At 40.2% G+C, this 13,233-nt stretch overlaps 1 protein-coding gene across 3 annotated transcripts in view; it reads left to right on the forward strand.

The window, feature by feature from the left end:
- Window positions 1-7,542: 7,542 nt before the first annotated feature.
- The window catches only part of ROBO1 (roundabout guidance receptor 1), a 1,035,646-nt gene continuing 1,029,955 nt past the window's right edge, over window positions 7,543-13,233 (forward strand). For 2 of the 3 annotated variants that reach the window (XM_006136943.4, XM_075909735.1), the window contains exon 1: window positions 7,543-7,765. The gene's annotated coding sequence lies outside the window, so the exon portion shown is untranslated. The remainder of the gene's footprint in view (window positions 7,766-13,233) is intronic. The other variant, XM_075909745.1, reaches the window with a different exon arrangement.

Raw genomic sequence — 13,233 nt, forward strand, 5'->3', positions numbered from 1 at the left:
GTTGCAATGTCCTGGTGAAATCACTCGCTGTGCTCGTCGCTTACTGCTCTGCAGTTCGGTGGGAAAAAATTTAGATGAGAGTGCAAAAAATGTATCTTTAGTGACATGTTGCAACTAAGGCTTTTGTATGCTTTGAGGAGGATTTCCACCGACAACCTGTAGTTGTCTGCCTTGTTGTTTCCGAGAAAATTTATTGCCACTAACTGGAAGGCTTTCTATGCCGTCTTTTCCTTGCCACGCAGTGCATGGTCAAATGCATCATCTCGAAGAAGTTCACGAGGACCAACAAAGACACCTTCCTTTATCTTAGCTTCACTTAACCTTGGAAATTTTCCACAGAGGTACTTGAAAGCTGCTTGTGTTTTGTCCATGGCCTTGACAAAGTTCTTCATCAGACCCAGCTTGATGTGTAAGTGTGGTAACAAAATCTTCCTTGATTCAACAAGTGGTGAATGCTGAACACTTTTCCTCCCAGGCTCCAATGACTGTCGGAGTGGCCAATCTATCTTGATGTAGTGGAAATCTCTTGCACGACTATCCCATTCGCAGAGAAAACAGCAGTACTTTGTGTATCCAGTCTGCAGACCAAGCAAGAGAGCAACAACCTTCAAATCGCCACAAAGCTGCCACTGATGTTGGTCATAGTATATGCACCTCAAAAGTTGTTTCATGTTGTCATAGGTTTCCTTCATATGGACTGCATGACCAACTGGAATTGATGGCAAAACATTGCCATTATGCAGCAAAACATCCATGACTTCTAGGAATAACATGATGCAATTCATATAATGTATGACGCAATACCATCTTCAGATTGCATCATTCATTGTTTTGCCTAAAAAGCAAGTACTGTCCAAACCCAGTCATAGATTTATTCAGAGATCCAGTCAAAGATGAATTTTAGTCATTTCTGGTTTAAATTGAGATCCCTTACCTTTATAACTCACTTATCCTCCGCCATTCGCAAGTCAAGGGTCGTATATACTGACCCAATAGCATATCTTGAAAACTAGAGCCAATCAACAATTTTAAGCATCATTTTCGTTCTCAGTGACCCAGAATTAGTAAAGTTTGACTACATTTATTTCAGAAGCATTTTGGCTGTAGAGCAGTGTAGTCTAATATATCTCTCTGTCACTAGGTTTTAATGATATTCAGTTTAAACAAACCTCTTGATGGGGCCCTCACTTCCAGGAACAAAGGAGAGTCTTCACTTGTGGAATCCCTGGCTCAGTTTGTGTGGAAGTAGGAAGTTCTGGAAGGGCCAACAATATTCTGCTAAAACTATACTAGTATTATGCTAAATACTAGTCAAATAACCTAAAGGAACACAGCCAATGAAGCATGAAAGTTGATGTCAGTATGTATTCAAGGGACCTCAGCGTGGATGCTGATTGCCTCTGGTACAGCTCAGGGCTTCTTTGAAGTATGTAGGCTCAACTTTTTGTATCAGTTTGTACCAGGTGAACAAATTCTTCACTTCTCCCATAAAAGAATTAGGAGGAAATGCAGACCACAGTACAGCAAAGCACATACATAAAGTGAAATGTATGAATACAGTAAAAAACTGAGACATGGAAGGTCAAGTCTAGTGGCCGGTGAGATGTAAACCATGACAGGAACTACAGCCATAGGTTGGAGCCAGTCAGGAATCAGTTCAGAGCAGAGCAAGAGACAGGCTGGACTTGGGAATAAGTTTAGAACAGACTAAGGACTTTGGATTCTGTCTCCCTTACCAAGCTGTTATAGTTCCCAGGCATGAAGTGATGTTGGGAAGACTGAGCACCTATGAGGCTTATATGCCTGCTCTGAAAGTCACCCAACTAGTTTCTGGCTTGTGGACTGGCTTAAGCACAGTACACAAATGGCTTATAAGCCACATGTGGCTTAATCAAGATCTAGTTCAAGCATAATTCATCAGTTGACAAGTAGTACCTGTGAAATTACAAAATTAAATTCCATTAGGAGATAAAGTTCTGAGTCTCTCAGCTCAGCCATGACTCAATATGATTTGTTGGACCTGTTCCTTGATTTGTGTTTCTAGATACACCACAAGACTAGTGATGATTAGACATAAATTGCAAGGGAAAAGAAAGGGGGAAAGAAAAGAAAAATTAAGAAGTAACTGTAAAGGGAAATGATACAAAGTAATGCTACTTATAGAAGTATGCATGTACATAAGTGCCCTGGGACTCAGGAAGTATGGGCTGTAACAGTGTCAGATCCATCAAGTTTCCTCTTATCACAGAAAGCATTCTGATGCTCAGAAAAACCAAACAAATAACCAATCAACCAACCAACCAACCAAACAAACACACAAACACTTCTGTCTATAGCAGTGATGAGCAACCTAAGCTAGTGAGTGGGCTGCATGAATGGCTCTTCTTCATCTCATTGGACCACTAGATTGTGATAGCCAATACACTCCAGGGATAGAGTAGTTTTGCTAACTGTGCTTACCTAGAATTTCTGGGGTGTGCCGATAGAACCATAGCAGTGCTTTGATTGGCTGCAGAGAGCACTCATGACTCTCACAGTCAATGTTGTGTGCACTCAGTGTGCACCTCACTTCTCGTGCCCTTGCTTTACATGTGTCATTTAAATAGTACTGGTAGAAAAAACGATGCGGACAGAAACCAGTGCAATCTGGCAACTTTGCACATTGGCAATAGTAAACAAAATGTCTCATGGGCCACACATAGAAACCCAATGGACTACATTGGCACTTGGGCTGCAGGTTATACACCACTAGACTACAGCATCACTATGACCATCAAAAGGTTTTTCTTTCACTTGCACTTTATCTCAGAAAGATCCTAAAGATCACCCGAGCTCACCCCATCTCTTCTCAGGTCCTTAATATCAATCTTTATTCTCTTAAATCTATGTTCAGTCATGTTTTTGGAAAGAACAATATTTAACATAATTTGCTAATAATAAATAATCACACTAATTATTAAAATATTGCATCTTAAACATATTGTTCTTTGAAAATAAAATATTATAATTTCCTTTTGGATAATGCATAAAAGTTCATACTTTGGACATTTCCATATACATGTAATATTAGTCTCTGACCTGACCTCAATAAAGTTAATGGGAAATGTTCTACCAACTGTGGAGCAGGTACTCTCAAGGTGTACATATATTAGGATAACATTGCACTGTATTATCACAGACTACTTTTCATTTCACACAAATGTGTACATAACTGTTTACCTAGCTTTACTGATTATGACAAGACAGAAACATGAAATGCTGATAGATGACAGTCATAGTTTGCTTTACAACTTCCACTGATGTTACATGTCACCATGAACTACAATAAGGAGTTGTCATCATGTTTCAAGGACAAGATGGAAATAGGCATTTGTCATAACATATACAGATCTTGAAAACTACTCTAAAATGAAAATTCCAAAGATAATTTCCACGTGGAAAAATAATGAAACAGGGAGAAACTGTTATCATAGAGAATTAAATGTAAAATGCATATTTTGGCCTTGAAAATTATCATGATGATAATTATTTATACTCTTCCTGGTGATGGGTATAACATAAGTAATTGTACCACTTAATTTATTTTAAACATTATGTCTACATATCCATATATGTATGTATATATGCAATGAAGACATTATTATATTTAGGAGTTTCATTAGTTCAGTGCTTCACTTTTATTTAATAATTTATCTAGTTATTCTGCTTGTATCCTGGATTTATCCACATAGTGATAATTGATAACGTAGCTTCATTTTAACAGTGGGAATAAGTGGCTTTGTGATTTACTTCTCTTTGTTTTGTTTCACTACAGAGCAATAATCATACTTCAGATGTTTATCCATCCACCCAATTTATCTGTTAAATCTCTGTCAGAGATAGAATTAATTCTTATAGAATGTAAAGTGGTTATGACAACGTCTTGCCTTCACACAGACATTTCTTAACTATTGTTAGTTACAGCAAGCTGAATTTATATGTATATATGTATGTTGTCAAGACTGTTCCCTACTCTGGGACTCTGAGTGCAGAAGGTGGGGGCTCACAAGAGACCTTAAAAATACCTTGCCTCTATGGGCTTTTGCTTTAAAATTCCCAAGGTCACAGATTCCCTGGCCTTGGGAAACAGGCTGCCACCACGAAGTGAAAAACCCCGTTTGTCTTGAACCTAGGAAGAAAGGACTTGGACTTCTTTCATAGGGGTATCCTCAGGCTCTTTTACCACAAGGGAGTTTGGAAGAACAGAGAAAACAAACTGTAATCTCTGATAGCTGACCTCTCAGTCTTAGCCATACATATACAGACCTCCTAGTACCTTCCAGGACACAAGACTCAATTCATTGCCTTAAAAAAGATTATTTTGTTAAATAACACAAAAAGATATACTTGATGAAGGATACTTGGTTGCTAGTTATTCTAAAGCAACTGAGAAAAGAAAAATTAAAAAACACAGAGAAAATTACATCCTTTGCATACAGCTTAAAGTACAGTGTATGAGGAAAGCACATGGACTTAGCACAGAAAAGTTTAACCAAACAGCAACAAAAAAGAAAATAACCTGATCGCATCTAAATAGACATTTCCCTGTCTACTTACAATCTGTGTTTCAAGATACAGTACATTTCCATGCCTAGTATTCTTTGGCGGCATGGTAGTTCTGCTTGGTTCATTTCTTCTCCCTCCTCCCCACACCCCAACTCCTCGCTTAAAACTCACACAAAGAACAGCAAGCAGACAGGTATATCTTCCAATTAAAATCTCAACACCTTATCCCATTGATTCTCCTGGCTTCCTGCCAACACCCCCCAGCTACCTGAGTTTAACCCTTTAGTCACCAAATGCTGGGATGTAACTTCACTGTAGTTATTGGAATTGCACTAATGGAAAACCTATGTAAGTAAGAGCAGAATAGTACCCAGACTATTCCATTTCTGCCTTCTTGTGCAACTCCAGTGTTTCAGTCTGACTGAATGTAGAGGTGGGCAGAATTTGGCCCATAGTAGCCACTTGTGTACAGTATTTTTTAGAAATATAATTGAGTCAACATAAATTAAACACAGACATCTTTTTTCTCTTCTCCATAGATTGCTTTCTTATGATATATAAGAGATTATATGACTTCTTATACCAATAGAATAATGCATCTATAAAGTAAATCTTTTGGCTGATATGAAATGTGTTCTTATAAAGTCAATAATTAGAGAATGATCAAAAATAGAACTGACACAACCTACAACTGACTGTATTTTATTACCGGAAGTTTAGAGCTGGGAGGCTCATCTGAAGAAGGGGGTTTTGCCCACAAAAGCTCATGATACTATATATATTTTGTTAGTCTCTAAGAGTATGTCTACACTACAGAGGAGATCGAAGCTGCTGAATCTTCCAGCATTCAAATTAGCAGGTCTAGTGAAGTTACAATAATTCGAACTGAGAGGGACACTACGCTCGATGCTGGTAGTCCTGCTTCCATAAGGAGTAAGGGAAATCAAAGGGAGAGTGTTCTTCCTTTGACTTCCTGTAGTGTGAACAGCACCAAAAGTTGACTTAAAGTACTTTGACTCCAGCTATGTAATTAACATAGCTGAAGTTGTGTATCTTAATTCAGCCTTATACTGTAGGGTAGATATATCCTAAGATGCCACAGGACCACTCATTTTTAAACTAATACAGCTACCCATCTAAGACTTTACAACAACAATGAAAATACAGCTACAATGGGTGCAATACCTATATATACTGAGATGAGAAATGTATTAACCTCTTTCATTCTTAATCAATAACCAGAGAAAAAATAAAATGAGCTGTATTACACATTGACCATTGAAAGTAAATAAGAAAAATTCACAAACACACAACTCAGAATATAAACAGTTGAATTCTGGTTCCAAACAAACTTGGGTTTGAAATTCAACAATAAGACCGGGCTTGGAAGTAACACTTCTGTTGTCAAGGATTACTGATGAAAAAAGTACTGAACCCTGTCTCCCAAATTAGATTTCAAAAACAATTCAAATAATATGTTTCAAATACCATTGATGCTTAAAGTACAAGCTGTATAAAGATCAATTTCTCATTATTTCCTTTGTTTTGTTTTCCTTTCTTTTGATTTCCTTTGTTTTGTTTACACATCTCTTGAAATTATGGGCTGATTGCTGTTGACCTTCTATGCATCACCTTCCAGCAGCATTCAACTGTAAACTGCAGACATAATTTGTAATTAAACTCACATTTACAATGATTGTTCACAACTGAAGTACAAGAAACATATGTTGTTTCACGCTTTGTCATATCAATAAGTATCCTAAATAAGACCTTTTGAAGAGTGTACTCTTGGCCAAAGAGTTCCATCACTTGTTCAAAAGTGGGCCAAAATTTAGGCCCTTAAATCTTTAATATTTCTTTTAATCTTAAAGAAAGCAGCATTTTATTAAAAATATTTTCTAGAGAACTTTTATTTAAAAATTAAAATATTCATTATTGGGAAAAGTTGGTCCCTGTACACACAAACACACATATAATTTTAAATCTCCTTGATTTGTAATTTGCATGACTAATATGCCAATCTATACTGAAGCTCCAAGGACCTTAGCATAGTAATTAATGACAAAAATTTAATGTATCAGGACACCTTTAAAATCCTTTATCTGTTAAAACTATGCTTTCATTTACAGGTTATGTTGGCCTATTACAATTGTATTAAAACAAACTCTTTTTATCTTTTACAAATCAAATACAATAAGTTCTATCTAAGTGTGTTGATGGGTTTGATTTTTAGCCAGAATTTATTACTTCAGTGTGTTCATTACTTAGATTAAATAAAAGAAATAATGTGTTTTAATGAAAATGAATCAATAATGTATTTGCATTATAAAATAAGAGCAATTTAAAATTATTCCTTAATTCTTGATAGTCTTTAGCTATACTAAATCTATTTATAATTAGAATTTTCAGTTATAATAAATTATTTTCCTTTGGAGAATTGTACTTATTCTTACAGAGGCTTCTTACAGATGTGCATTTTAAAAGCATAGCAAAAGGAAGGCATATGTAAGTGTAATTCAACAGATAATTAGTTCCAGTAAATAATTTTAGCTAATAGGAAACATGAATGATGGATCATTTAAACAGGGAAAAGAAAGATTTTTCAACATAAATCCTACTTATGTAAATATCTCTCTGCACATTTTCTTTTGAAATCCAGCAGACATCCCAGACCCAGCCTGCACATTGTCATTGAAAAAGGAGATATGAAAAGGGAGATTGGATGACATTCATTTAATGTGTTTTTTTGTCTTGATTAACCATTGCAACACATATTACAATACCAGAGGTAACAAATCAATTAAATAAGATTTCCCCTGCCTCCTCCTTTCCATTCCCTTCCAAATCATTCCTTCTCCAAAGCTGCTTGCATATTGCTGCTTTGTAGTTTCTCAGAGCCAGAGCAGTAGGACCCAGGGGCCTTCTACAGCCACCAATAGAAGCTCATACTTGGGTCTATTTGTATGCAATGCCTTCTGCTCTGCGCATTAATAGTAATACAGATAACGGGTCTGAAAGAATTCTCTTCTGAAGAAGGATTTGATTTTCCAGGGTCCTGATATTGGGAAGAAATCCGGTTTCATCCCCTTTTATATTTAAAAGTCTCTTGAGCAGCTTGTCTTCTTAAACTCAAAAAAAAAAAAAAGGTCTCTCTATGCGAGGAAAGTTGCAAGGACTGAATCATGGAACTCCTAGTTTTCTGAAAACCTTATCTCACAGGGTAAGTCCCCCAAATAACAAAGCAACGGATGATATTAAAGACCCTCCTAGAAGTACAAGAGGGATGCAATTGTTTTGTAGTTATGCTGAATTCAGGAGTGGGTTTAAAATAACTCAACAGTTTCTAAAAGAAATGGGGAATGATCAAAGAGAGAAACCCTAATGCAAAATGCAGAATTAGTGCAAGGAACAATTCAAGAAGTTTCTTTGCAGGTACTGAAGATTTGTTTATTGTCTCTAAAGTTGTCAGCTTGCTGTGCGATGGGATTCTGCGTTATGGTCGCTGGGTTTTTTTTTATTATTAACAAAGAAGTTGTAAAGCTGTGCATTCTTCCTCCCTTAGTGTGTCTGAGCGCGAGCGCATGGGTTAAAGCATCTTTTTAGAGCGATTTCACGGTGTGTTTCAGCTTCGCCTCTCGCCTTCCTCTCGCTATTGCTGCAAAAGGGGGAGCCGATGCTTTGCTTGCTGATGGAGTTACAGGCTCTGAGGTTGGCGGGGTAACTTTGCCGAGGTCTGCGCCTGGTTAATGGCTTGTAGGCGAGCTGAGGACACAGACGGGATTAGCAAAGCAAGGCTGGCACTAGCGCAATAGAGCTCTCCAACTTTTGAGCATCCTTCAGGGGCTTTGCCTTGTACTTCCCCTATTCGGACAGTGTGGCTTGTGTGTATGTGTCAGCTTGTATCTAGCGTGCTTCCAATTCTTTCTTTCCTCTTTTGGATCGAAACATGCCGTGGTTATAAACTCTGCGGTTCTCCCTTGCAATCCTTGTGCGGGCCGCCGCTTTGTGACGGGCAAGAGCAAAATAATGTAACCCCCGGGGTATAAAAGGAGAGACTCTCCCTCCCCATTCCCCTTGTGTTGGCTGGGAGTAAAGCGCTTGGTAACGTTTAGCCGGGAAGCATATTGCAAGGAGGGGAGCCTGGCAGCGCGCCTGAATTATTGATGAAGGGCTCTGCGCCGCTGCCGGGGCAAGCGTCCCCCTCTCTCTGAGGCGGCTGCGGGTCGCCGAGTGCTCGGCTTGGGTCTGCAGTGCGCGCCGCGGCCGCCGCCTAACACAATGGAGAGAGACCCCTGCGGGCTGGCGCTCGGAGGGAGGAAGGGGGGCTCCCCGGCTCGGCCGCTGCAGCTGCTCCCGCTTCTGCAGTGCTGCAAAGCCTCCGCGTCCCCTCTGCCATTCAGTCGAGCTCTGCCTTCTCCTCCCCGCCCGGCCGAGTCCCCCCATCCCCGGGGCGGGCGGGCGGGCGCTGTGTGTGGGGGGGGGGGGGGGGGGAAGCGGCGCAGCGCAGCAGAGGCGCAGCGCTGACCCTGGGGCGAGGGGGGAGCGGGAGGAGACGGCGAGAGGCTGCCTCAGGCGGGATGGGAGCGCGGCGAGAGCTGGGAGGGGTTGTGCTCCCCGCTCCCCCCTGCCCCTCCCAACCTGCTGCTGCTGCTGCGTGGCCCGATGAAAGTTACAATCTCCTCGGCGGGCGGAGAGCGCGACGCCCCCGGGGCTGGAGTCAATGCCTGGGCTGACGCGCTTGCTCAGCGTGGCGGGCAGGGAGCGAGCGGGTCGCTGGGCACCGCAGGGAGCCGGTGCTAGATGGGCTGGAAGTTTGGCTGGGAGCGTCCCTGCCCAGCCTCCCTCCGGGGAAGCAACAGCGGGAAGGGGGCGCCCCGAGAGAGTCGGGGGACTGCTCGTCTCTAGCGAGCCCACCGTTGCCTAAGGAAGGCCCGGAAGCGCCACTGGCTTGTGTGCCCAGGCAAAGAAATATCAACCCCCCCCTCCCCCCGGCGCCTTTATGTTGGGCCGAGCTTATTGAAGGAAGAGGCAGGGCAGGGGCGACGCTCGCGGGCTTCCTGCTGCGAACAGGTGCAATGCACCAATTGGCATGGGCGACGGTCCCACCCTAAGGTGCGCGGGAGCGGGGCGGGTAAGCAGACTGGCGCTGAGCTCTTTCCCTGCACTGCAACCGCAACACGGGGGTCGTCACCTGGAGGGGATGTCAATCGCGGAGGCAGTTTCTCTGTAATACTCGGAAGCCAATTAGAGCAATGTTATGCCCTCCTAATTGAATTTCCCCGATTTTAGTTTAGGGGGCTTGCCAGGCACACCTGGTGCTATGTGATGCCCATGGCTAGTCAATAAATGGCATCTCTCCCTAAGCCCTCTGGAGCCTTTATCAAGCAACATAGTGGAGCTTTCTGATAGCAGTTCTGCATTTTGGATAAGACGTACAATGGGTCATAATTATTTGTTGTCCTTAAAGGCCCTGTTGTTTGGGGTTGTATTTTGTGGGGTGGGTAGAATAATATTCATAGATTGCTTCAACTCAAATTTAAATAATTCGAGTTTATTTTCAAACTTCCCTTTGCAGGCTGGTTGAATAGATTGTTCAATTCTCCTGATTTCCATTTTGCATGTTATTAAACAGTTATACATTTCACAGCAAAGAGATCTGAAGGCATCCCAGTTTAACCCCCATACTATTGAAGAAAATGGAAACTGTCATATTGACTGAACCCAGTATGGTTTAGTCAGAGGAATACTTAATTCAAATGTGGCTCCATATTTAGATTTTGCAAAAACAAGCTTTTACAAAACTTATATGAGAAATGTTTACATGATTTTATTCATGTGAAAGAGTTGATTTAAGTATTTTTCTGCAGGATTCATATACTAACAGTACAACTCTTTGCACCCAAATGTGAAACTGGCAATTTTAAAAAAGTAAACCAATGCCTAAGTTGAACAAATACAAAATGTAAACATACAATAATGAAGATTTTAAAATTTGATTTTATAAACTTATCAGTAACATAAGATATTTTTCAGTATATTTTTAAGTTAACTGTTTCTTTAAGCATATTGGGGTCTTTAAAGATTAACTAGTAGATTCAAAATCATTTTCCAATTTTTTTATCAGTTACCTTTCATTTTCAAACATAACCTTAATTGAATGTGTAAATACTTTAAACAAAAAAAGGAAATGAACACAACTATTTGTTATTCTAAGCACTGAAGAGAGGGGTTTTTTTGTTTGTTTATTTTTTAAAAGATACAACTTTACATTGTGTAGCAAGTGCAGACAATCTCCTGGCATTTTGTAGATAGAAGGAGCTGATTTTCTGCTCAACAACCAGCTGGTATAGACTAAAGCCAGGTCTTTGCAAGTAAAATGCACTGCATTATAAAAGGTTCCTTACAGTCACAGCTCATCTTCTGCATCCTGGAAAGTATAAGTTTTTGCTGGAACCAGTTTGTAAGTGAAAGGAAATAAAGATTTTCCTGCTGTAAATGGAGGAATGAAGGCTGCTTACTAACATGCAGTTTGATTCTTTCCTGTGTTATATACATTTTATACTGATATAACTCTCTTGAAGTCAGTAGAGTTAGGCACAAAACTTGTAGAGAATTAGGCCCAGTGTTTGGAAATGGGGTTGCAGGAGGAAGAGAATAATGCTGATAAACAACTGAAAACTCAAGTTTTTTGAGTGACTGAGGCTTCAAACAAAAGTCTCTCAAAACAAAACTAGGCTGCAATTCACGAACTGGGTTTTTTTTTTTTGTGCCCCCAGATACTATTGTAAGCATTTCAAGGGTAATGTGTCATTAGCATTTGAACAGAAATCTTCATTGATTTCAGTGGAACTGTTAACTAAAAATCAATGGTACAAGACCCAGATTCTTGATCATGCAACCAGTCTAAAAGACAGCTTAGCTGCTGCTGTTGGTTGACTTTTTAGTTGCAAACCAACTTCTTTCTAAGCACATTTTTTTATTCTTCTTTCTAATGGGGAATAATCACTAGTTGTAAGTTGGCTAAAACCTCTCCCATCTTCAGACATCCCACAGTGCAATCACTGCAATGAGTGCAGGCACCTGTGGTCTCTCTCATACTGCTGTAGAAAGAGACAAGAGATTTAACCCTATCTCTGTCAAATAATGGATGAAGTCTGTATTCCCTACATGCTGTGTAGAAGGGACTGACTTGATGCTTTAGCAAATGGGATGCTTCTCTATATGGCACACTTGCCCCTACCCTGTTCAATATTATAATTTATTAATTATTATGCCTTGTGCTCAGCCTTTTGTCTTTATTTGAGATACAGTAATGTGGGAATTTCTCTCTATATATTCTTCATAGACTCTTCCCTGGATGATGTAAGGTGTAAGCACTGTCTCTGGTGAACAGGGTTGCAGAAAGTTAAACCCTGACATGTATACTTTAGTTGTAAGGGACAGATGTTATTAAAAAGACTTACATATATGTTATTTTCTAGAGCTGGATAAATCCTTTCCAGAGATTCTGCTTTAAATTGTCTCAGTCAAAAAAAAAAAAATGTTTTCAGTCAATATCTGTTCCACCATATTCATTAAAATTGGAAGAACATACATATGGTTTTACACAATTTAGCAGTCTGGTCTTCCATGTTCAGGAAAGGCTTAGAGGGACAGAGAACCTTTTTTGGATTGGGGGTTGCTGACCTACAGAGAAATCAGTTAGGGGCCACACCAACCAGTCAGGGGCTCAGACAAGTGAGAAGCGAAAAACAAAAAATCCTCACTGATGTGGCCCCCAACTGAAGAGAAAGACATTCCCCACATTCTTCTCCCACACCAGAGTCTAAGGGGGACCCCAGACTACAAGATTTTGTGTGTTCCAGCCCTGTTGAAGTAGCAGGGAGGCACCAGTGGGGGCTTCCCAATGCTGAGTGGGGCCCTGAGACTCAGGGGCTGGATCCAGGCAAGCTGGGGGTATCAATTGGCTCCCTGGCATGAGGTTTCCCACCCCTGGCTTAGAATATTGTAGTAGTTGCAATTCAAGATTAGTACAGTGATTTTGGCATAGGTGGTCTTTGATAAAGCTCTTTGTTCTGGATCAGACTGCTGCCATGTGTTGCTTTTTTATGAGAGTTAAAATGTAATGATCAGGCCAATTCATCTCTCTTCTGGGGAAAATAATTCAGAAAATGTTTGATTCATTTTGAAAATAAATGAGTAAAATTAGTGTCACTTTATTAGACTGCATAGTGTGCATTTATATCTGACTTTCTTTTATGAGATTATGTATTTGAATGCCAACAAAATTTACCACATATTCGAAAAGAAAACTATAGGCAAGTTACTTAAATTCAGTAAAATAGTAGAAATAAACATATAAGGCTATATTCAAAATATAGCCATTGATATCCTCCATTGCAGAGTAGTGACTGTGCCTCATCAGTAGCAGCATCTGAACAAAGAGTCAGTGTATCCAGATTGGGAATGCCCCTTGCACAATGTAAGGGTGATGTACCTGATGGTAATATAAACTCACCAAAGAAGCTCCTATGCCAGCTCTCAAGTTCTTGCTGCCTGTAAAATAGAAAAAAGAAATGTGGCCAGAGGAAAGCTAGGACAACGGTACATTGTAACAATTTCCAGATGTGGTTTTGTTATCCTGGGCCTGTCAGCAGCAGTCCTGAATTAGAGCAACCCCTTGGCAGA

Source organism: Pelodiscus sinensis, chromosome 1 (assembly GCF_049634645.1).
Source record: "Pelodiscus sinensis isolate JC-2024 chromosome 1, ASM4963464v1, whole genome shotgun sequence".
In the NCBI taxonomy this organism is placed as follows: Eukaryota; Metazoa; Chordata; order Testudines; family Trionychidae; genus Pelodiscus; species Pelodiscus sinensis.